Below are 22,870 nucleotides of genomic sequence, written 5' to 3' on the forward strand. Positions count from 1 at the left end.
TTATGGTCGTGTCAATCATGTTAAACAGTGCATTCGAAAGTTTTCAGACCCCTTTTTCCACATGATCTTGCAGCCTTATTCTAAAATTGATTAAATATATGTTATTCCTCATCAATCTACACACAATACCCCATAATGACAAAGTGAAAACCGGTAAAAAAACAGAAATACCTTATTTACATAGTTATTCAGACCCTTTGCTATGAGACTCGAAATTGAGCTCATGTGCATCCTGTTTCCATTAATCATCCTTGAGATGTTTCTACAACTTCAAATCGAATTTTATTGGTCACATACACGTGATTAGCAGATGTTATTGAAGGTGTAGCGAAATGCTTGTGCTTCTAGCTCTGACAGTGCACTAATATCTAACAAGTAATATCTAGCAAATTACACAACACATACCCAATACACACAAATCTAAGTAGGAATGAATTAAGACTATAAACATATGGACGAGCGATGCCAGAGCAGAACGGACTAGGATATAGTATAGAAAAACATTATATACATATGAGATGAGTAATGCAAGATATGTAAGCATTATTAACGACTATTTAACCATGTTAATCATTACTGAAATGAAAACTACAAACATTTAACCAGTTAAAGATAATGAATACATGAAAACAACAAATATTATATTAAAAATAATTCATGCAAAAGTCAAGAGTTGGCTATAACACGAGTACAAACAAAGTGAGTGTGTGTGTAAGTGTTTGTGTGCATGTATGTGTATTATGGTGTGTATTATAATTTCCCATCATAAAAATGTATCCCCATTCCCCAATCAAATAACGTAAAATAAAATAAAAATCTGTATTTACCCAATCTGGCAACTCTCATAAAAGTCGTCATAGCCTTGTATAAATTGCATTATGGAAGGAATGGTGTAATGTACACGAAAAAGTGGAGCCCTGTATTAAATGCATTATGAATAAAATTGTGAAATGTAGATTCCACGAAATATGAAATGCATTATGAAGGAAATTGTGTAGACCTACTGTTGCCTTCATGAAAATAGGGCCTTTCTGACTACAAGTGCACCAGTATCCTAAAGTGTTAAGCGAAAACAATCATAGAAATCAATATTGGCATTATTTTAAAAAACAACTTAAGGCTACTATTATATTATAATTATTTTGGTGACAACCTGGTTGATAAACAATATATACACGTTCATTTTATTTATATAAATAAATGTGGCACACAAAAAAAGTCAGTGTAGACCACCATTGCCCATCATGTATTGCTCTAATAACTTTCAAAATATTTGTTCTGAAATCCCCCCTAAAAAAAGTCACACAAAAATGTGTCTTTTCACAGAAATGCACAAAAATGCACAAAATCTTCTGAAATACTTTTTGTACATATTTGCACAAATTGAGTGTGATATTGTGTTACTTATATATATATATATATATATATATGTAGATTTTTAGCATGCTATATGAATTATGTTGAAATTTGTGTGCATACTATGTGTGTGACTATTTACACTGAGTGTACAAAACATAAAGAATTACCTTCCTAATATTTAGTTGCACCCCCTTTTGCCATCAGAACAATCTCAATTTGTCAGGGCATGGACTCTACAAGGTGTCGAAAGAGTTCCATGGTGTTGGATTCGTCATTTTGAACATTGAGATATGAAATAAATAATAGGAAAGAAGCATAGAATCCAAGGAGAAAGAAACTGGGCCTCTGTAGAAAGACAGATAGCTGTGGAATGTGTTGGAATGTATTGGGGGGCGGGAGCAGAGCACCGTGTTGATACAGGGGAGACAGATGGACTAATCCAGATCTGTGGATTAGATGGAGGGGTTGAGGTCAGCAGGTGAGGACAGATTCAGAGAGTAATAAGGGTTTGGTATCCTGTTGCCCTCTTTCTGTTGAACCATACGATGTAAGAATTGGAGAGAAGGCGTGTCTTAAGTAGGATGTATATAACTGCGATGGAGAGAAATGTTTTGGTGTCTGAATACAGCTGTACAGAACCTTTGGGAAGAATTAAATGTGGTTAAAGCTTCTCTGGTGTCCGTGAGTTATTTACTCTGAAAAATAAGAGCCTAACAACAGGGATGCTGGCCCATGTTGACTCAATGCTTTCCACAGTTGTGTCACATTGCCTGGATGTCCTTAGGGTGGTGGACCATTCTTGATACACACAGGAAACGTTTGTGAGAAAACCCAGCAGTGTTGAAGCACCTGGCACCTAGTACCATTCACTGTTCAAAGGCACTTAAATCTTTCGTCTTGGCCATTCACCCTCAGAATGGCACAAATACACAATCCATGTCTCAACTGTCTCAAGGCTTAAAAATACTTATTTGTCTCCTTTCCTTCCCCTTGATTGAAGTAGATTTAACAAGTGACATCAATAAGTGATCATAGCTGTCACCTGGATTCACCTGGTCAGTCTATGTCATGGAAAGAGCAGGTGTTCCTTATATTTTCTACATTCAGTGTATGTTGCCATACATCTCAATTCACCCAGCCCCCAAAGTAAGTATTTTCCTGGTGGCTTTGTTCTAGCATTAACCTGTGATGTTAACTGCCCATGTGCGTTTCCACCAGCCCACACAATGGAACTGCCTGCACATTTCCACAGCTCCACTTTAGGAATAATTTATATTCATGATGCATACTCATGCAGCTGAAAGTTTAATTCAGTTTACTTATGCAGAAAGATGGCATTCACAGCACTATGCAGTTTAGTGTGCCAGTGACTATGACAAGTTTCAAGTAAAAAAATATATATTTTGTTTCAAATCCTGAAATGGGTAGGGTGTTAATTAGGATGTTTACATTTTCTTTGTAATTTTAAAGATCCTTTCCTCTTTTTCAGGAGGAGAATACACAGACATAAAACAGGTAAGACAATGGACATCACACTGAGAGCTAAATGATCACACTGAGAGCTAAATGAAATCAAGCTGTTTGCTGAACCTGTAGTGTGTTTGTTGGTGAACTGACGGACACAACATTGCCAGTCATCATTGTCTGTCAGCCAGAACAAGCATAGCACTTGCAGCACTATTCCCTGCTGTTGATGAGAGCAGCAGCAGCAGAAGCAGCAGTGAGAATGGCTCCAGGTTATGAATGTGGCATTTGAAATGGGACTGGCCAGTCTGGTGACTCCATGGGCTCAGATTATTGCCCCAGCATGGAGGCAGCAGCAGGAGGAGTATGCATGGCTTCAGCCCTTTCTGTCTGTCTGTTACGCGCCTCAGTACTGAATTGATTCGGAAAGGGATGGATGTTTGTGTTTTGATGTGAGTGTTTCATCTGCCCGGAGGCAGCATGCGTTCTGCGCTCTGCCTGTTTTATGTGTTAAAGCACGCTAATGCCTCCTGTATTTTCAACTGACATGAGTACTCTGACCTGCCGTGCCTCTCTTCTCAGGAGTTTTATAGATACAGTTGAAGTTGGAAGTTTACATACATCTTAGCCAAATACATTTAAACTCAGTTTTTCACAATTCCTGACATTTAATCCTAGTACAAATTCCCTGTCTTAGGTCAGTTAGGATCACCACTTTATTTTCAGAATGTGAAATGTCAGAATAATAGTAGAGAGAATAATTTATTTCAGCTTTTATTTCTTTCATCACATTTCCAGTGGGTCAGAAGTTTACATACACTCAATTAGTATTTGGTAGCATTGCCTTCAAATTGTTTATCTTGGGGTCAAACGTTTTGGGTAGTTTTCCACAAGCATCCTACAATAAGTTGGGTGAATTTCTGCCCATTCCCCCTGAACGAGCTGGTGTAACTGAGTCAGATTTGTAGTCCTCCTTGCTCACACACGCTTTTTCAGTTCTTCCCACAAATCATTCATATATCTTTATGTACATATTATTTATCTCTTTCCACTTGTGTGTATAAGGTAGTAGTTTTGGAATTGTTAGGTTAGATTACTCGTTGGTTATTACTGCATTGTCGGAACTAGAAGCACAAGCATTTCGCTACACTCGCATTAACATCTGCTAACCATTGGTATGTTACAAATATATTTGATTTGATTTGATTGAAGTCAGGGCTTTGTGATGGCCACTCCAATACCTTGACTTTATTGTTCTTAAGCCATTTTGCCACAACTTTGGAAGTATGCTTGGGGTCATTGTCCTTTTGGAAGACCCATTTGCGACGAAGCTTTAACTTCCTGACTGATGTCTTGATATGTTGCTTCAATATATGAAGTGCACCAGTCCCTCCTGCAGCAAAGCACCCCCACAATATGATGCTGCCACCCCCGTGCTTCACGGTTGGGATGGTGTTCTTTGGCTTGCAAGCCTTCCCCTTTTTCCTCCAAACATAACAATGGTCATTATGGCCAAACAGTTCTATTTTTATTTCATCAAACCAGAGGACATTTCTCCAAAAAGTATGTGCAGTTGCAAACCGTAGTCTGGCATTTGAACGCGAAATGTTTGAATGTCGTTCCTTCATGCATTTGGAAATTGCTCCCCAGGATGAACCAGACTTGTGGAGATCTACAAAAACAATTCTGAGGTCTTGGCTGATTTATTTGGATTTTCCCATGATGTCAAGCAAAGAGGCACTGAATTTGAAGGTAGGCTTTGAAATACATCCACAGGTACACCTCTAATTGACTTAAATGATGTCAATTAACATATCAGAAGCTTCTAAAGCCTTGACATCCCTTTCTGGAATGTTCAAAGCTGTTTAAAGGCACAGTGTATGTAAACTTCTGACCCACTATAATTGTGATACAGTGAGTTATGAGTGAAGTAATCTGTCTGTAAACAATTGTTGGAAAAATGTATTGTGTTGTTCTTACTGACTTGCCAAAACTGTAGTTTGTTAATCTACTGCCTGTTACTCAGGCCCAGAAGCCAATATATGCATATAATTGGTAGCATTGGATAGAAAACACTTTTACGTTTGTGGAAATGTTAAATAATGTATGAGACTATAATACAATTGATGTGGTAGGCGAAAATCCAAAGAAAAACCAACCAGAATTATTATTTTTTACGTCCCAGACTCTTATATTGCAAAGCTATGCAATTCCAGCGCCCAGATTGCAATTCCTATGGCTTCCAATAAATGTCAACATTCTATGTTCAAGGTTTCAGGCTTGTTTCTTCCAAAACGAGGAAGAATTTACGGATTTGGTACAAAGAGTCACAGTGGAAAATCAGTCTGTCTAAAAATCAGTCTGCTCATTTTTGTTTTCTATCGAACATACTTCTTTCCGTATGAAATATTACAGTTTATTTACATTTTAGGGTACTTGAGGATTAACTAGAAACATAGTTTGACTTGTTTGAACAAAGTTTAGCGGGATCCTTTTGGATTCCTTTGTCTGCATGTTGAACGAGTGGATTACTGAAATCGATGGTGCCAACTAAACAGACTTTTAGGGATATATAGAAGGATTTTTTCGAACAAAATGACCATTCATGTTGTAGCTGAGAACCTTGGGATTGCAAACAGAGGAAGATTTTAAAAAGTAAGTGATTTATTTAATCGCTATTTGTGATTTTATGAAGCCTGTGCTGGTTGAAAAATATGCTTTTTTGGGGCGCCGTCCTCAAACAATCGGATGGGATGCTTTCGCTGTAAAGCCTATTGTAAATCGGACAATGCAGTTAGATTGACAAGAATTTAAGCTTTTAACCTCTAGTGTCGAGCAATCCTGTATCCGGGAGCGTAATCATAGCCTCAAGCTCATTACCATAATGCAACGTTTCCTATTCATGAAAATCGCAAATGAAATGAAATAAATATATTGAAAGACAAGCTTAGCCTTTTGTTAAGAACACTGTCATCTCAGATTTTCAAAATATGCTTTTCAACCAGTGCTACACAAGCATTTGTGTAAGAGTATTGAGAGCCTAGCATAGCATTAAGCCTAGCATTCAGCAGGCAACATTTTCACAAAAACAAGAAAAGCATTCAAATAAAATAATTTACATTTGAAGAACTTCGGATGTTTTCAATGACGAGACTCTTAGTTAGATAGCAAATGTTCATTTTTTACAAAAATATTATTTGTGTAGACGAAATAGCTCCGTTTTGTTCATCACGTTTGGCTAAAAAAAATACCGGAAAATGCAGTCACTTACAACGGCAAACTTTTTTCCAAATTAGCTCCATAATATCGACAGAAACATGGCAAACGTTGTTTAGAATCAATCCTCAAGGTGTTTTTCACATTGGCAGTTGGCTTCTCATCAGAAGCAAACGGAATAATACTGCAGCTGGAGATTACACAATAATTGCAACGGAGGACACCAAGCGACCACCTGGTAGATGTAGTCTCTTATGTTACATTTTCCAATGATATGCCTACAAATACGTCACAATGTTGTAGACACCTTGGGGAAAACGTGGAAAACGTAAGCTGACTCCTAGCTCCTTCACAGCCATATAAGGAGTCATTGGAATGAGGCGTTTTCAAAAAATGCGGCACTTCCTGATTGGATTTTTATCTGGGTTTCGCCTGTAACATCAGTTCTGTGGCACTCACAGACAATATCTTTGCAGTTTTGGAAACGTCATAGTGTTTTCTTTCCAAAGCTGTCAATTATATGCATAGTCGAGCATCTTTTCGTGACAAAATATCTTGTTTAAAATGGGAACGTTTTTCATCCAAAAATTAAAAGAGCGCCCCTATATCAAAGAAGTTAACCAATATAAGATACTTGTATGTTCATAAATGTTTAATATTCCGATTATTTATTTGAATTGCGAGCCCTCCAATTTCACTGGATGTTGTTAATTAATAGGGTCGTCAGCGGGACACCTATCCCTATTATATTTGTTATTGCAGGTGCGGCGAAATGCTTATATTTCTACCGCCAACATTGCAGTAACACCTAACAATACAAACAATTCACACAAATCCCCCAAAATATTAATTAAGAAATATCAGAACAAGCAATGTCCGAGTCTGGAATATGTAGTGAGCTGCAAAAAGTATTGGGACAGTGACATATTTGTTGTTGTTTTGGCTCTGTACTCCAGCACTTTGGATTTGATACAATGACTATGAGGATGAAGTGTGGACTGACAGCTTTAATTTGATGGTATTTTCATCCATTTGTTTAGAAATTACAGAACTTTTTGTACATAGTCCCCCCATTTTAGGAGACCAAAAGTACTGGGGACAAATTAATATGTGTGTTAAAGTTAAGAATTTGGTCCCATATTCATAGCACGTAATGACTACATCAAGCATGTGACTTTACAAATGCATTTGCTGTTTGTTTTGGTTGTTTCATACTATTCTATGCCTTATAGAAATTAATGGTAAATATTGTATTACAGTGCCTTGCAAAAGTATTCATCACCCTTGGCGTTTTCCCTATTTTGTTGTATTACAACCTGTAATTTAAATTGATTTTTATTTGGATTTCATGTCATTGACAAACAAAATAGTCCAAATTGGTGAAGTGAAATTTTAAAAATTACTTGTTTAAAAAAATTCAAAAAAATGGAAAAGTGGTGAGTGCATATGTATTCACCCCCTTCGTTATGAAGCCCCTAAATAAGATCTGGTGCAACCAATTACCTTCAGAAGTCACATAGTTAGTTAAATAAAGTCCACCTGTGTGCAATCGAAGTGTCACATAATCTGTCACATGATCTCAGTATATATACACCTGTTCTGAAAGAGAGTCTGCAACAACGCTATGTAAGTGGCACCACCAAGCAAGCGGCACCATGAAGACCAAGGAACTCTCCAAACAGGTCAGGGACAAAGTTGTGGAGAAGTACAGATCAGGGTTGGGTTATAAAAAAATATTGGAAACTTTGAACATCCCACGGAGCATCATTAAATCCATTATTAATAAATGGAAAGAATATGTCACCACAACAAACATTCCAAGAGAGGGCCACCCACTAAAACTCACTGACCAGGCAATGAGGGCATTAATCAGAGAGGCAACAAAGAGCCCAAAGATAACCCTGAAGGAGCTGCAAAGCTCCACAGCGCAGATTGGAGTCTGTCCATACGACCACTTTAAGCCGCACACTCCACAGAGCTGGGCTTTATGGAAGAGTGGCCAGAAAAAAGCCATTGCTTAAAGAAAAACATAAGCAAACACATTTGGTGTTCGCCAAAAGGGATTTGGGAGACTCCTCAAACATATGGAAGAAGGTTTTTGGCCATCAAGGAAAACGCTATGTCTGGCACAAACCCAACACCTCTCATCACCCTGAGAACAGCATCCCCACAGTGAAGCATGGTGGTGAGAGCATCATGCTGTGGGGATGTTGTTTTTCTGCAGGGACTGGGAAACTGGTCAGAAGGCCAGATGGTGGTTCTAAAACTGACAACCGATGCCACAGTGCAGAGGCAATCACATTGTTAACTATAATAGTGCGCCCCCTATATGGCATACGAGATAGTAACCAACGCCATCTCCTCATCCTCCCTCCCACCATTTCAACCACCCCACTCCAATTTTTCCCATAGTCCCCTCATCTCCTAGGTACACTCCAAGATACTTAAAACCTCCCTTACACCATTCTAGCCCCCCTGGCAAAGCCATGATCCCTCCAGACCATTCTCCAATCTGTAAAGCACAACTCTTTTCCCAATTTACCTTTGCAGAGGATATTCCCCTGAAACGATTAACCATTAGACTCAAGCTATCCACCTCCGCTTGATTTTTCACTAACACAACTACATCATCAGCATAGGCTGAGAGACAAATAGGAGGAATATCCTCTGAAAAGTACACCCCTGCAATGCGACTTCTAATGCTATTTAGTAGTGGCTCTATAGCAATGGCATATAACATTCCTGACAAAGAACATCCCTGCCTAATACCTCTACACACTTTAAAAGGAGCACTCAAACCACCGTTAACTTTCAATACACTTTCAATGTCACCATATATCACCTTTATCATGGCAATAAAACCAGAGCTGAACCCAAACGCCTCAAACGTGTGCCATAAATATTGATGTTCAACTTGGTCAAATGCCTTTTCCTGATCAATTGAAATTAGACCAGCATCCAATCCAATAGCCCTAGAGACGTCCAAAAAAAAAATCACGAATCAGAGAAATGTTATCCCCTATCTGCCTGCCAGGAACACAGTAGGACTGATCCGTATGTATGATTTGCCCCATCACCTCCCTCAGCCTGTTGGACAAAGCCTTTGACAATATCTTATAATCAGTGCACAATAAAGCCACCGGCCTCCAGTTCTTCACCTCCCTCGGGTCACCCTTTGTGGGCAGTAGGGTGAGAACAGCCCTTCTGCAGCTTATTGGTAGTATCAATGCCTGGTGCCCTTCCATGTTCCATGCCTTTTAATGCAGTGTATAAATCCTGCAAAAACAATGGTTGCTCAAGCTCAACCTGAGCTTCTGCAGCCACCTTTGGGAGCCCATCAAAGAACTGCTGTGTCACTGTTTTATCCTCTTTGTACTCACACTTGTAGAGCTCAGCATAGAACTCTACTGCCCTCTTTCTAATTTCACTAGGGCTAGTGAGCTCTTGTCCAACAGCTGATTTGAGACAATTAATAATTTTTCTTTGTCCATTCTTTTTCTCTAAACCAAAGAAAAATTTGGATGAGGCATCCATTTCAGATATTCCCTGAAACTTACTTCTCACCAATCCCCCCTGTGCTCTGATACCCAGCAGGTCTGCCAATGCAGCTTTTCTCCTCTTGAGGGCCTGAGTATGGCCTCGATCTCCTGTGGTCTCAACCAACGTCATGAGTTTCACTATTTCAAACTCTAGGGCTTTCATTGATCTGGTGATATCCTTGGTGACATTCCTCGTGTATTGATTACAAAATTGTTGAATCTGGATTTTCCCTATTCCAGTATGCGCTTTTGTGTTTTACATCGTTAATGAACACCACCTCTGTTATTAAACAATGATCAGAAAATCCCACTGGAGTTATCACACTTGATTTACAGACCTGAGATTGATGCTCAAAAACATAAAACCTATCTAACCTGGCCATAGAGATGATGTTCTCTCTCACATGCGCCCAGGTGTACTGCCTTGTTCCTCCATGTTGACTCCGCCAAATATCACACAGTTCATGTGTTACAATGAGGCGTTTCAAAAAAGTCCTTGAGGCTATATGAGGTTCTTGGTGATTTCTATCTAAATCGCTAACTGTGCAGCAATAAATAAATCATCTTCTTTGTTCTTCTTCTTCTTTAATTTTCCAAATTACTATGCGTTTCTTGTAGAAAATTTGTCACTTCCCTTTCCCCTAATTAACTCATACACCATGGCTCTTTTTTTACCATCTCTTGCCCCATTTACGTTTAAAGAAGAAATCTTAAAACTGCTCATGGATGAAAAAAATATACAGAGGAAGATACAGCCACCACATCTCTTTACAGAGTTAAAACTGCAACTGAACTCTTTCATTTTCTTTAGAATTTACATCACTTATCACTCCCGTGACCACTTTCTTGAGTCTAGCAATTTCAGGGCTTTTTAAACTTCCCCCTGTAATTTTTGACATCAGAAACTTTGCTGATTCAATAAACAATTCACGTTCAGGGAAAAATCAGTTACATTGTAATCCTGCATATATTTCTTCCCTTTTGTCAACTTCAGAAATTGACGTATCTTCTCGATCCCATACCTCCCTTCTACCCCATTTATCTCACTATATTTTTGTGACGCGTCAGATGACTCACTCTCGCTATCCTCCCCAGAAGAAAACTCCACCATCTCTACAACTTGTTCATCTTCAACTGATTTATCAATCTCTACCTTTCTCTTAGAATTAGACCCTTCACCACCCCTTAAATTCTTCCTTTTACTCCTCTGTATTTTGAAAACATCCGCTTCCTTTTCCGTTATTTCAATCTCCTCTTGACGTCTAATTTCATTTTCCAGCACCACCTCAGCGACGGCAGTCGCAATCTCACCTACTGTTTCCCCTCCCTCTTTGTTCTGATCTACCACAATTGCCCCCGTATCCACAATGCCTTCCTCTCCTACTTTTCCAACCACATCTGCCCACCTTCTCCCTTCCCCTGCACCCTTAGCATGTTCATCCCTTCGCGGTGGTGCGTTAGTTGCACCAGCACTAGAGCTACTACCAGGCTCAGCGCGCTCATTCTCGGGACAACTACGCACCACGACATGTTTCAACAACGGAGATTTGCATCCAAAAAGAACCTTCTTTATTGTAGATTCGATTTGACCATGGTGAGAACTCTCGCTCCAACATTTCATCTCTAACAAATGGTGGCACGTTAGAAAGTATAACTTTCTTCGCCGGATTCATAAGCGGAAATACCGGCGTCTGTGTCTCCCGCAACACAACACCCCTCTCAACTATCTTATTCACCTTTTCAATTGAATCTAAGAATATCACTACAGCGCTATTCATCCTTGAGGCTGATTTGACTATCATACCCAATGATAGCACCCACAGCCAAGCTACATTCTTCCACTGAACACCCGCCCGCAGCAGGAATCTTTACTCCATGCCTCCGACGAAGTTTTTCAAACTCTACACTTCCGCGAGTGGCCATTGCAACCAGCCCCACCCGCTGGTTGTGCCCTCGCGAAAAACCAACCTCAAAGATCCCACCACCCCTATACGTGCTTAGTGATAGTTAAACAAGATACCCTTAAAACAACTAAACTAATCAATATATATATACATACCAAAACCCAATAGAGTGAAAAGAAATTCCATTCGCTCTCACAATCACTCCTGCTTGACGACTCACTCCCAGCATGCACTCTGACGAGAGAGCGAGAGAGCGAGAGAGAGAGAGAGAGAGAGAGAGCTTAAGATCACCAGATAGGAGAATTACACCAGATAGAACCGACTTTAGCCCCGGCACATAGACTATTGCAGCATAGATACTGGAGACTGAGACATGAAAGAAAAAAGCTTGCCAAAAGAGAGATCAGGGTCAAGAGTAACGCCAAGGTCCTTCACGGTTTTATTTGAGATGACTGTACAACCATTGAGATGAATTGTCTTTGTTTTGTCTGAGTTTAAAAATTAAAAATGTCCAACCATTCACTTCCTTATGTCTGAAACACAGGCTTCTAAGGTAGACAATTTTGGGGCTTCACCAAGTTTCATCGAAATGTACAGCTGTGGGTCATCTGCATAGCAGTGAAAGTTGACAGTGTGTTTCTGCATGACATCACCAAGCGGTAGCCTCTATAGTGAAAACAATAGTGGTCCTTAATCGGAACCTTGAAGCTTGAACCTTGAAACTTTAATTTATCAAGGGACAAACCATACACAGATACAAACTTATATCTTTCCGACAGATAAGATCTAAACCAAGCAAGAACTTGTCCGTGTAGACCAATTAGGGTTTCCAATCTCCAAAATAATGTGGCAATCACCTTGTTTCCTTTGTGACAGTGGAATAATTTTGTGAGGGATTTCCAGGTTCTGATTTGAAAAGTGTTTGAGCCGAAAAGATTCATCATCATACAGGGCAGCTGAAGATTTCCCCCTGTTATTTCTGCTGAACGTAGGCTGTGCATACCCACATCCAATCAAACAGAAGCGTCAGTATGAATAGGGAAAGGGGGATACCTAGTCAGTTGTCCAACTGAATGTATTCAACTGAAATGTGGTCTTCCGCATTTAACCCAACCCCTCTGAATTAGAGAGGTGCAGGGAGCTGTCTTAGTTGACATCCACAACGCCCAGGGAACAGTGGGTTAACTGCCTTGCTCAGGGCCAAAACAACAGATTTTTACCTTGTCAGCTCAGGGATTTGATCCAACAACCTTTGAGTTACTGGCCCAACTCTCTAACCACTCGGCTACCTGCCAAATACTAATGTTACTGAAGATTGATGAAGAACCTTCTATATATGGTCCTTCTGTAGCTCAGTTGGTAGAGCATGGCGCTTGTAACGCCGGGGTAGTGGGTTCGATCCCCGGGACCACCCATACGTAGAATGTATGCACACATGACTGTAATTCGCTTTGGATAAAAGCGTCTGATAAATGGCATATATTATTATTATTATTATTATATCATCTCTAATGCAGTTTGACTATGCATGTTCAGAGACTTTCCATAAACACAAATTGGCATAAAATTAAAAAAAAATGAGAAAAACTCTCATCTTGCTTTATTGCACTATAGCCTAATTTATTTTGAGTTTAGTACTTGGCTAGAACTAGCAGATAAAGAGCTTATGGATGTTATGTTATGTGATGAATGGTATTGCCCTCAAAGCAGTTTAAGTTTAGTGTGTGTCAGCAAAAGAGGAATGGGAATGTATTCAGCAAAGATGATTTTTCTCCTCTCCTTTTTGTTTATCTTGCACTCATAAGCAGAGAAGAACTCACTATAACTATAGGGTAATATAACAGCTACCACCTGCCTCATTTTCATTAGACACAAACATCCTCACATCCTTCATGATACTATTCCCCAACAACATGTGATACACAACTGTTACACATCATGTTAACTTGTCAAACATGTTCTCACCAGGATCTGCCTAAAACCCAGTCTATTTGTATTTGTATGAAAAACCTTTGGGACAATTGTAAGGCTACTGTTGAGTTGCCATGTTTTGGTCTGTGAGTTTCATCTCCATGGATGATTCCTCCCCTCCCCCCTTGTAGACTGAAGGATGGCATCATGAGCCTTTAGAGTTACAGTTATGACTCACTCTCTCTCCCCCTCTCTCTCTCTGTGAGCATTATCTCATCAATCTAAAGAAAACTCCACCTCTTGAGTCATGATTTGTTAACGCTATATCTTATGTGTTTCATAGTGTATAAGTTAGCGCTGTAGTGACAAGCAGATAGCATTATGTACCATTGGGATCTAGTGGGGTAGCCATCAGAGGTGATGATTTAAATTCAAAGGGAAGCAAGCCACATACTCACTCTCTGATGGCTACTAGCTTTTGTTGAGTGGCTGATGTAGAGGCATCTATCACTAAAGCCTTGGGCTAGGCCAAGAGGCTAACAGCTCCATCAATGCAAGCCTCCTCTATTGGCTCATTTTACCGCATAGTAAAATGATCACAACAGAAAAATAAACGTTCAGTGCTTAAGTACCTTTCATGGGTAGCCTATGCCCATTCAGCAACCTTTATGCAACCTTGGCTTCAACTGGTGGAAGCTTGACCTGTTGACCATGATGCAAACTTCACTTGATCAGCCTAATGCAGTTCAGGATAAACACATGCAGATGGCAGAAAAACCCCAACCACAAAGACAACATCCAGAGTGTCAGTAGAGTTGCTGCAAGTGGTTGTTAATGCTGGTACCAACCTTTTATTGATCGTCACATTATTGTTCTGCAACCTATCCTTCTTGTGGAACCTCTGTCATCAGTTAGGCCTGAAAGACAACCCTTTTAGAGATACCTACAGTAGCAACATAAGCGTAGGAACAGAAACCTGAATGATGGGGGTAACAGTTCTGTTGGTGATCTGCTCGCACCATGTGTCCTCGGTTCCTCACTGTCTTGATGAGCCTTATGGTGGACAGCAGGAGATGGGCCAGGTCTTGGCCGTGTTTTGGGCTCACCATGACCACCACAGGGCTGATGCCGGTCCTAACCATGACCAGAGGCTGGCCCAGGGAGAAGTAGAGGAAATAAATCCTGCCCCTGACAAGAGAGAGAAACACAGGGAACATGGATATTAGACAAGTACTGTCTGTACCTAATATATAGTCTAGACAGAAACACAGAGCAGAAACTATAATATTCTGATCACTATACAAAATGTTAAATACCTATGCCTAGGTTTCTGCTATTGTTTGAGCCAAGACAGTTGGCATTCATTGGGGTTGCAAAGAAATAGTTTGTATATACTGCATCGTTCTGTATATGCTAGGCCTTACCTGTTCAGTGCCACCTCGTGAGGATAGGTTGGCAGGTTTGGATTTATATAGCACCTTTAATATCATATCACAGTACTTTATGTTTTTGATACGGTATTTGACAGTATTTTATGTTTTTGAATAATTCTAAGTAGTTCTAAATTTGCTTTATGGTCTTATGATAGCAATATATACATTCTAAGTGATTTCAATGGGTCTTTCTCCATTCTGATTGGTTTATTCTGTTCATTTCAACCCAAAAAATGTTTGTGTATTTGAGATCATTTCTCATTTGAAATCATTTTCACAGTGCCACGTAGGTATGGGAAACAAAACTAGGCCTTATTTTTAACCAAATGTTGCAATTATGATTTGACTTGCCATTTAGATGAAAACATTTGGGTGAACTGTTAGAATCATGGAAATAGAATGATTATTATAATTCTATAGTTAGAATATAATAGTGGGCACATTGAATACAGTGTTGACATGACAACAAATTAAAATGCTAGGGAGGAGTTATTGTGACAGTTTAGCGTCCAAAGTGTTGATCATTGTTTCTTAGGTGAACCTATAATCTTTGGCTACATTAAATGTTTCTTACTTGTAGCCAACATATTCATGCTTTGTCTATTCGTCTTTGAATCAGAAGATACTGTTGCACAAGCACCATGCTCATTAAGGCCTACACCAACACTGGCATCAGGCTGTGTTAGCTAGCTGACTCAGTACATTTATTTGCTAGCCAACTAATAGCAATTAGCATTAGCGTATGTTCCAAGTTTGCTGGGACTAGCCAGATTGCCAGATTGCCTTCAGAATATAGCCACAGAAGATTTGGGTTTCCAATCATACAAGACAACAGTAATAAAGCAGTAATAAAGCACAGTTTCTCTGATTAAAACAGATAAAAACTCCATTCCAATTATTGTGTTTTTTAAGGCTGTCACGTTCTGTCCATCGTTCGTATGTGTTTTCCTTGTTTTAGTGTTGGTCAGGACGTGAGCTGGGTGGGCATTCTATGTTGTGTGCCTTTTTCTCCAGTCTGCCCAGCGCCATCTGAGCTACCCGTCTGCTCAGCGCCGTCTGAGCTCCCCGTCTGCCCAGCGCCGTCTGAGCTACCAGTCTGCCCAGCGCCGCCAGTCTGCCCAGCGCCGCCAGTCTGCCCAGCGCCGCCAGTGCCGCCAGTCTGCCCAGCGCCGCCAGTGCCGCCAGTCAGCCAGGATCCGCCAGTCTGCCAGGAACCGGCAGTCTGCCAGGATCCACCAGTCGGCCAGGATCCGCCAGTCGGCCAGGATCCACAAGATCTGCCAGTCGGCCAGGATCTGCCAGTCGGCCAGGATCTGCCAGTCAGCCAGGATCCGCCAGTCGGCCAGGATCTGCCAGTCACCCAGGATCAGTTAGATCCGCCATTCAGCCAGGATCCTCCAGTCTGCCAGGATCCACCAGTCGGCCAGGATCCGCCAGAAGTGCCAGTCATCCAGGATCTGCCAGATCTGCCAGTCGGCCAGGATCTGCCAGTCAGCCAGGATCCGCCAGTCTGCCAGGATCTGCCGGAACTGCCAGTTGGCCAGGATCTGCCAGTCGGCCAGGATCTGCCAGTCGGCCAGGATCTGCCAGTCAGCCAGGATCCGCCAGTCTGCCAGGATCAGTTAGATCCGCCATTCAGCCAGGATCCGCCAGAACTGCCAGTCAGCCAGGATCCGCCAGTCTGCCAGGATCCACCAGTCAGCCAGGATCCGCCAGTCTGCCAGGATCCGCCAGTCAGCCAGGATCTACCAGAACTACCAGTCAGCCAGGATCCGCCAGTCTGCCAGGATCCGCCAGTCTGCCAGGATCCGCCAGTCAGCCAGGATCTGCCAGAACTACCAGTCAGCCAGGATCCGCCAGAACTGCCAGTCGGCCAGGATCTGCCAGTCGGCCAGGATCTGCCAGTCAGCCAGGATCCGCCAGTCGGCCAGGATCTGCCAGTCTGCCAGGATCAGTTAGATCCGCCATTCAGCCAGGATCCGCCAGAACTGCCAGGATCCACCAGTCAGCCAGGATCCGCTAGTCTGCCAGGATCCGCCAGTCAGCCAGGATCTACCAGAACTACCAGTCAGCCAGGATCCGCCAGAACTGCCAGTCAGCCAGGATCCGCCAGTCTGCCAGGATCAGTTAGATCCGCCATTCAGCCAGGATCCGCCAGTCTGCCAGGATCCGCCAGTCTGCCAGGATCCGCCAGTCAGCCAGGATCCGCCAGTCAGCCAGGATCTGCCAGAACTACCAGTCAGCCAGGATCTGCCAGTCTGCCAGGATCTGCCAGTCTGCCAGGATCCACCAGTCTGCCAGGATCCGCCAGTCAGCCAGGATCTGCCAGAACTACCAGTCAGCCAGGATCCGCCAGAACTGCCAGTCAGCCAGGATCCGCCAGTCAGCCAGGATCCGCCAGTCTGCCAGGATCCGCCAGTCAGCCAGAATCTGCCAGAACTACCAGTCAGCCAGGATCCGCCAGAACTGCCAGGATCTGCCAGTCGGCCAGGATCTGCCAGTCAGCCAGGATCCGTCAGTCGGCCAGGATCCGCCAGTCGGCCAGGATCCGCCAGATCTGCCAGTCGGCCAGGATCTGCCAGTCGGCCAGGATCTGCCAGTCGGCCAGGATCTGCCAGTTAGCCAGGATCAGTTAGATCCGCCATTCAGTCAGGATCCGCCAGAAGTGCCAGTTAGCCAGGATCCGCTAGTCAGCCAGGATCCGCCAGTCAGCCAGGATCTGCCAGTCAGCCAGGATCTGCCGGAACCACCAGCCAACCAGGATCTGGTAGATCCATCAACCTGCATGAGCTTCCTCTCACTTCTGAGCTTCCTCTCACTCCTGAGCTTCCTCTCACTCCTGAGCTTCCCCTCGGTCCCGAGCTTCCCCTCGGTCCCGAGCTTCCCCTCAGTCCTGAGCTACCTCAGTCCAGTGGGGCCCGTTGTTAGGTTTCCTAGGCCAAGGTTAGCGGCGAGGGTCGCCACTCAAGGGACACTAAGGAGGTGGACTAAGACAATTATGGAGTGGGGTCCACGTCCAGCGCCAGAGCCGCCACCGCGGACAGATGCCCACCCAGACCCTCCCCTATAGGTTTAGGTTGTGCGTTCGGAGACCGCACCTTGGGGGGGGGGGAGTTCTGTCACGTTCTGTCCATCGTTCGTATGTGTTTTCCTTGTTTTAGTGTTGGTCAGGACGTGAGCTGGGTGGGCATTCTATGTTGTGTGTCTGGTTTGTCTATTTCTATGTTTGGCCTGATATGGTTCTCAATCAGAGGCAGGTGTTAGTCATTATCTCTGATTGGGAACCATATTTAGGTAGCCTGTTTTGTGTTGGGTTTTGTGGGTGATTGTTCCTGTCTCTGTGTTTGCACCAGATAGGACTGTTTAGGTTTTCACTTTTCTTGTTTTGTATAGTCTCATGTATAGTCGTCTTTATTAAAAACATGAATGACCACCACTCTGCATTTTGGTCCGCCTCTCTTTCACCAGAAGAAAACCCTTACAAAGGCGTGTAAAAACCCACTTTAGACAGTGACCTTAGGATTTGATTAAATGTAATTATTCACCATTAGGTACCTCTTTTCTAACATAATAAAGGTCTTAGGAAAAATTTTACCAATGCTAAAGTTTAGTTTATTGTATCCAACTGGAAGTAAAAACAGCACTACTGTGTGAATTCTTGGCTATAGTTTAAGTATTACAAACGACTCTACGGTTGTTGTTTTTTACTATAGCTCTAATGGGTCTTAAACAAGTGTTCACATCTCAAGGTGTTACATTACACTGCATTAAAACATCAAACTCCATTTGAATAACACTTTGTTTTTTGACATTTTACTAAACACTAGTAGAAATAGCGCTAGGTTATCAAGGAGCCAAATCGCTGTCTGGACAAGTTGGATTCCTACAAGCGTAGATGCCATAAAGGCAAATCCAGACTCGTATTTTACCCTTAGCATCTCTCAGAGCCTCAGGTCATCCATCATTCCCAACACACCCATGGTGATTGGGTTTGGTGTGAAAGGAAGACCGGGGGAGAGGCAGTTTTTCATCCCTTAGCAGAATACTATTATGATGATGAAATGGGATGTTGCTGTTGACCTACACCTCTGTCACTCTGCTTTAGTCATCCCCTCACTCTCCAACACTATTTATGGCTTTTACAGACACTGTCCTCCAATCCCTTCCCAAATGGTTTGTGCAGTACTATGCACTGTACCATATACTGAAAGGAAGACTGCAGCCAGAGTAATGGAGTGTATTTATTTTTGGAAATAGGCACACACAGAGGTCAAATAAAATGAGATGTTTATTAAAGTGAAAGTTTATCTAAAATCTTAAATGTTCTAAGTGATTCCATACATTGAAACTAGTTTGCCTTCTCCCACTCTCTCTCCCTACAGTCTAGAACTGGAAATCTGGACAAAAAAACGGGATTGGCTCCGTTGTCAGTCAAAGAGCGATTGAGAAATCCGCAATTTGTTGATACATTTTTAGTTGTATTGAAAGCGTACGGCCGAATGAGCTGTTTTTATCGCACATACTCGGAGTCAGGAAATGTGTACTTTTCCACCTAAAACGATTGCGATTATTTTGTTATCATTATTTTATGTGGCCGACTGTAACAACAGCAGAAATAGGTAACAACTGTGCATGTGTGCTCTCGTGGGGGGAATCATAAGGCCCTTATTCACAGATTGTGAAGCGCATGCAGTAGCCTAGCATTACAGATTAGTTATACAAAGTAAACAGCAATTAACAAACATGTCGGGCAATGAAATACTAGCGAGTGATGAAGAAAGCTACTGGAGGGCCGCTGTTGTTTATAATCTGTAATACATTTTTTATGGCTATGGGGCTAAAAGTAATTATATTGTTAGGATACTCATGACCACTATTGACAGTAGGGGGGACCAGACTACATGCAACCAAATAGACCAAGGAGGTTCCTGGGGCCATGTGTCTCACGCAAGGCTATATAGTTGTTATAAGCATGCAAGGCTTGAGCCTGGTTCCCATCTGAGGGTGAGGCACAGCAGGGGCTGGCCATGGAGCTAAAATAAAGTAAATGCCACTGCCGCCCACTACAAAGGAAAATGAAAGAGGGCAGTGGCACTTTGATGGTGTGACTGAAGACGAAGGCTATTGGAGGGGGCAGGGTGGAAGGACTACAGACCTATTACAGGGATCACACTACGCACAGGGGCCGTTCCACTAATGTACTGTCCATACCTTCAGCAATACAGCTGTCATTGAAAAGCATCAGGTTCATGATCTGGGAAATAGTCAGGGATAATCCCTACCACTAGACTAACATGTGTTTTGTGTGTGTGTGTGTGTGTGTGTGTGTGTGTGTGTGTGTGTGTGTGTGTGTGTGTGTGTGTGTGTGTGTGTGTGTGTGTGTGTGTGTGTGTGTGTGTGTGTGTGTGTGTGTGTGTGTGTGTGTGTGTGTGTGTGTGTGTGTGTGTGTGTGTGTGTGTGTGATTTAAAGAGACGTACACAGACAGTCCTTGGTGCTGAAACACACTCCAGCCATAGAAACAATAGAGGCCATTGTTTAGCAAAACCCAAAGAGTGGTGTGTTGCCAGGGAACAGCACCTGTCATTCTTCCAAATGCTCACAGTGAGATCAGTCCTTTTGAAGCAGTATTATTTTCAGCCTCTCCTTTTCCGTGTGGTCTGATCCACTATTGCTAGTGTAAGTCGCTCTGGATAAGAGCATCTGCTAAGTGACTAAAATGTTTCCAGGGATTCAGTTGGCATTTTGTGGAAGTTCTGTAGTTGATTGCTTTTTCATTATGATTTTCAAAATGTATGTGAGGCTGTTGCATTAGGTATAAGCAGCTCAAGGTTGTAAAAATATCTTAATTCATTAATAACGCAGTGAGAGCTAGTAGGCAAGCCTGTGTTATTTCAATAAAGCAGTGTGATGAGACATCCCCACTGTGTCTGTCCCTCTCTGTGTCTGTCCTTCGCCTCTGGATAAATGAAAATAGGTCTCAAACTGTGTCCTTCAAGCTCCGTGTTTGCACAGTCATTAACCCAGGCTTGTGGTTGCTCTCCCTAGTTGAGCTGAAAGAGAAATCAGCTCTGGTCTTTTCTCTCCCTATTCCTCCCTTCATATCTCTCTGTTGTTTATCCTAGAGGCCTCTGCCTCTCAGTATTCACCTCAGAGAATGTGTTGCGTGTGGTGTGTATGTGTTATACTGTAGTGTCTGTGTGGGTTGGTCCAGTTGAGAGACAGGCAGGCGGGGATTCTGTCCATGTCTCTCTGCAGTATTGCTATAAAAGATTATGCCATATTCCACGTGCCCTGCTGGTGAGAGGTGAGAGGAGGAGAGGGCATGGATGCGAGAAGGAATACAAAGTGGCTGTGTGTTTACACGTGATCAGGGGTTATTAATTCCGCCAATTTTGTTAAAAAACGTTTCTTAAATGGAACAAAACAGGCGTAAACATACTTGAATTTGTCCAATAGAACTTTTGTTTGCAACTGTTGGACTAATGGCATCCTGTTGGACTAATAACATCCTATATCAGCTAGATGCAGGCAAGAGTGTGCAAGGCGTTATTGAATGTCACTGTCTATCCAAACTTGTCTCTCGACCTGAGTCCACCTACATTGTAAACTTTCATTCACAGGCTATGTTGTAGCAACCTCATGATGGGTATAGGGAAAATTTGAGTATCATGTAGTAGCCTAAACCTATTGATGTTGCATTGAACTGGGTGAATGGAATATGAATGACAGTCATCCAATATGCTGTAATAGAAAGAAAAAGGAAAGAAAGGCACTGACCGCCACTGATTTCTTCCTACTGGAAACTGTCTGCTTTGATGACAGGATTATTCAATATCTTTCTGTTAATCTGTGTTTTACAATTTGAGACAGGCAATAATAAAATAGCTACTATTTGAATATCATTTTCATCTCTGGCTTTGTCAATTAATGGGATATATTTTCCGAAGATGTTTTCCTTCACCTGGATCATTATTCTAATTCTCCTCTTGTCACGTTCGTTATAATGAGTGGACCAAAGCGCAGCGTGAGTAGAGTTCCATATATTTATTGAGGTCAAACAACAAATAAATAAACGATCGTGCAGTTCGTAGCGCACATAGCACTAAACAAAAACAATATCCCACAACGCAGGTTGGAAAAGGACCACACTAAGTATGATCCCCAATTAGAAGTTAAATCTTGGTCGCAAATGGGTCTTCTAAATGGACAATGACCCCAAGCATACTTCCAAAGTTGTGGCAAAATGGCTTAAGGACAACAAAGTCAAGGTGTTGGAGTGGCCATCACAAAGCCCTGACCTAAATCCTATAGAAAATGTGTGGGCAGAACTGAAAATGAGTGTGCGAGCAAGGAGGCCTTACAACCTGTCTCAGTTACTCCAGCTCTGTCAGGTGGAATGGGCCAAAATTCACCCAACTTATTGTGGGAAGCTTGTGGAAGGCTACCCGAAATGTTTGACCCAAGTTAAACAATTTAAGACATAACCTTTTGACCCAACAGGCTTTTCAAAGGTAGCTTGAAATGTAGCCTAAACGCTTTGTGCTCTTGTAGGAAGCTGTAACTCCCCATTGCTGACCTATACTTATCTATAATAATAACAAATGTGCACGTGTCGCACTGCGCGCATTCACTTGCAGGTGATTTTAAGAACGCTAGTGGGCTACCTCCACCAATAGAATTCTGCTCCATTGTGGTCTGTCTCCGCCTACATCAAAATCACGGACTCAATCTTGCAAAGTTAGATTTGTTTTGGTTTGTTGTATAGAAAAAGGGCTAATATAATTAAGCAATAAGGCCCGAGGATGCGTTGTGTCGTGCCTAAGAACAGCCCTTAGATGTGGTATATTGGCCATATATCACAAAACCCTAAGGAGCCTTATTGCTGTTATAAACTGGTTAGCAATTTAATTAGAGCAGTAAAAATAAATGTTTACGGTCTGATATACCATGGCTGTCAGCCAATCAGCATTCAATGCTCAAACCACCCAGTTTATTGATTCGTTCACACAAAAAACGTTGATCTATATAGTGCAAACTAATGGG

The 22,870-nt window shown here is 42.1% G+C and overlaps 1 protein-coding gene across 3 annotated transcripts in view; it reads left to right on the forward strand.

Annotated features, from left to right (window-relative positions):
• Positions 1-22,870, forward strand: part of LOC118400184 (rap1 GTPase-activating protein 1-like) — a 160,038-nt gene that overhangs the window by 37,913 nt on the left and 99,255 nt on the right. For 2 of the 3 annotated variants that reach the window (XM_052473380.1, XM_052473384.1), the window contains exon 2: positions 2,849-2,874. The exons of the other annotated variant lie outside the window; for it this stretch is intronic. The gene's annotated coding sequence lies outside the window, so the exon portion shown is untranslated. The remainder of the gene's footprint in view (positions 1-2,848; positions 2,875-22,870) is intronic. 3 annotated transcript variants of the gene reach the window in all.

This window comes from Oncorhynchus keta, chromosome 21 (assembly GCF_023373465.1).
Source record: "Oncorhynchus keta strain PuntledgeMale-10-30-2019 chromosome 21, Oket_V2, whole genome shotgun sequence".
Classification (NCBI taxonomy): domain Eukaryota; kingdom Metazoa; phylum Chordata; class Actinopteri; order Salmoniformes; family Salmonidae; genus Oncorhynchus; species Oncorhynchus keta.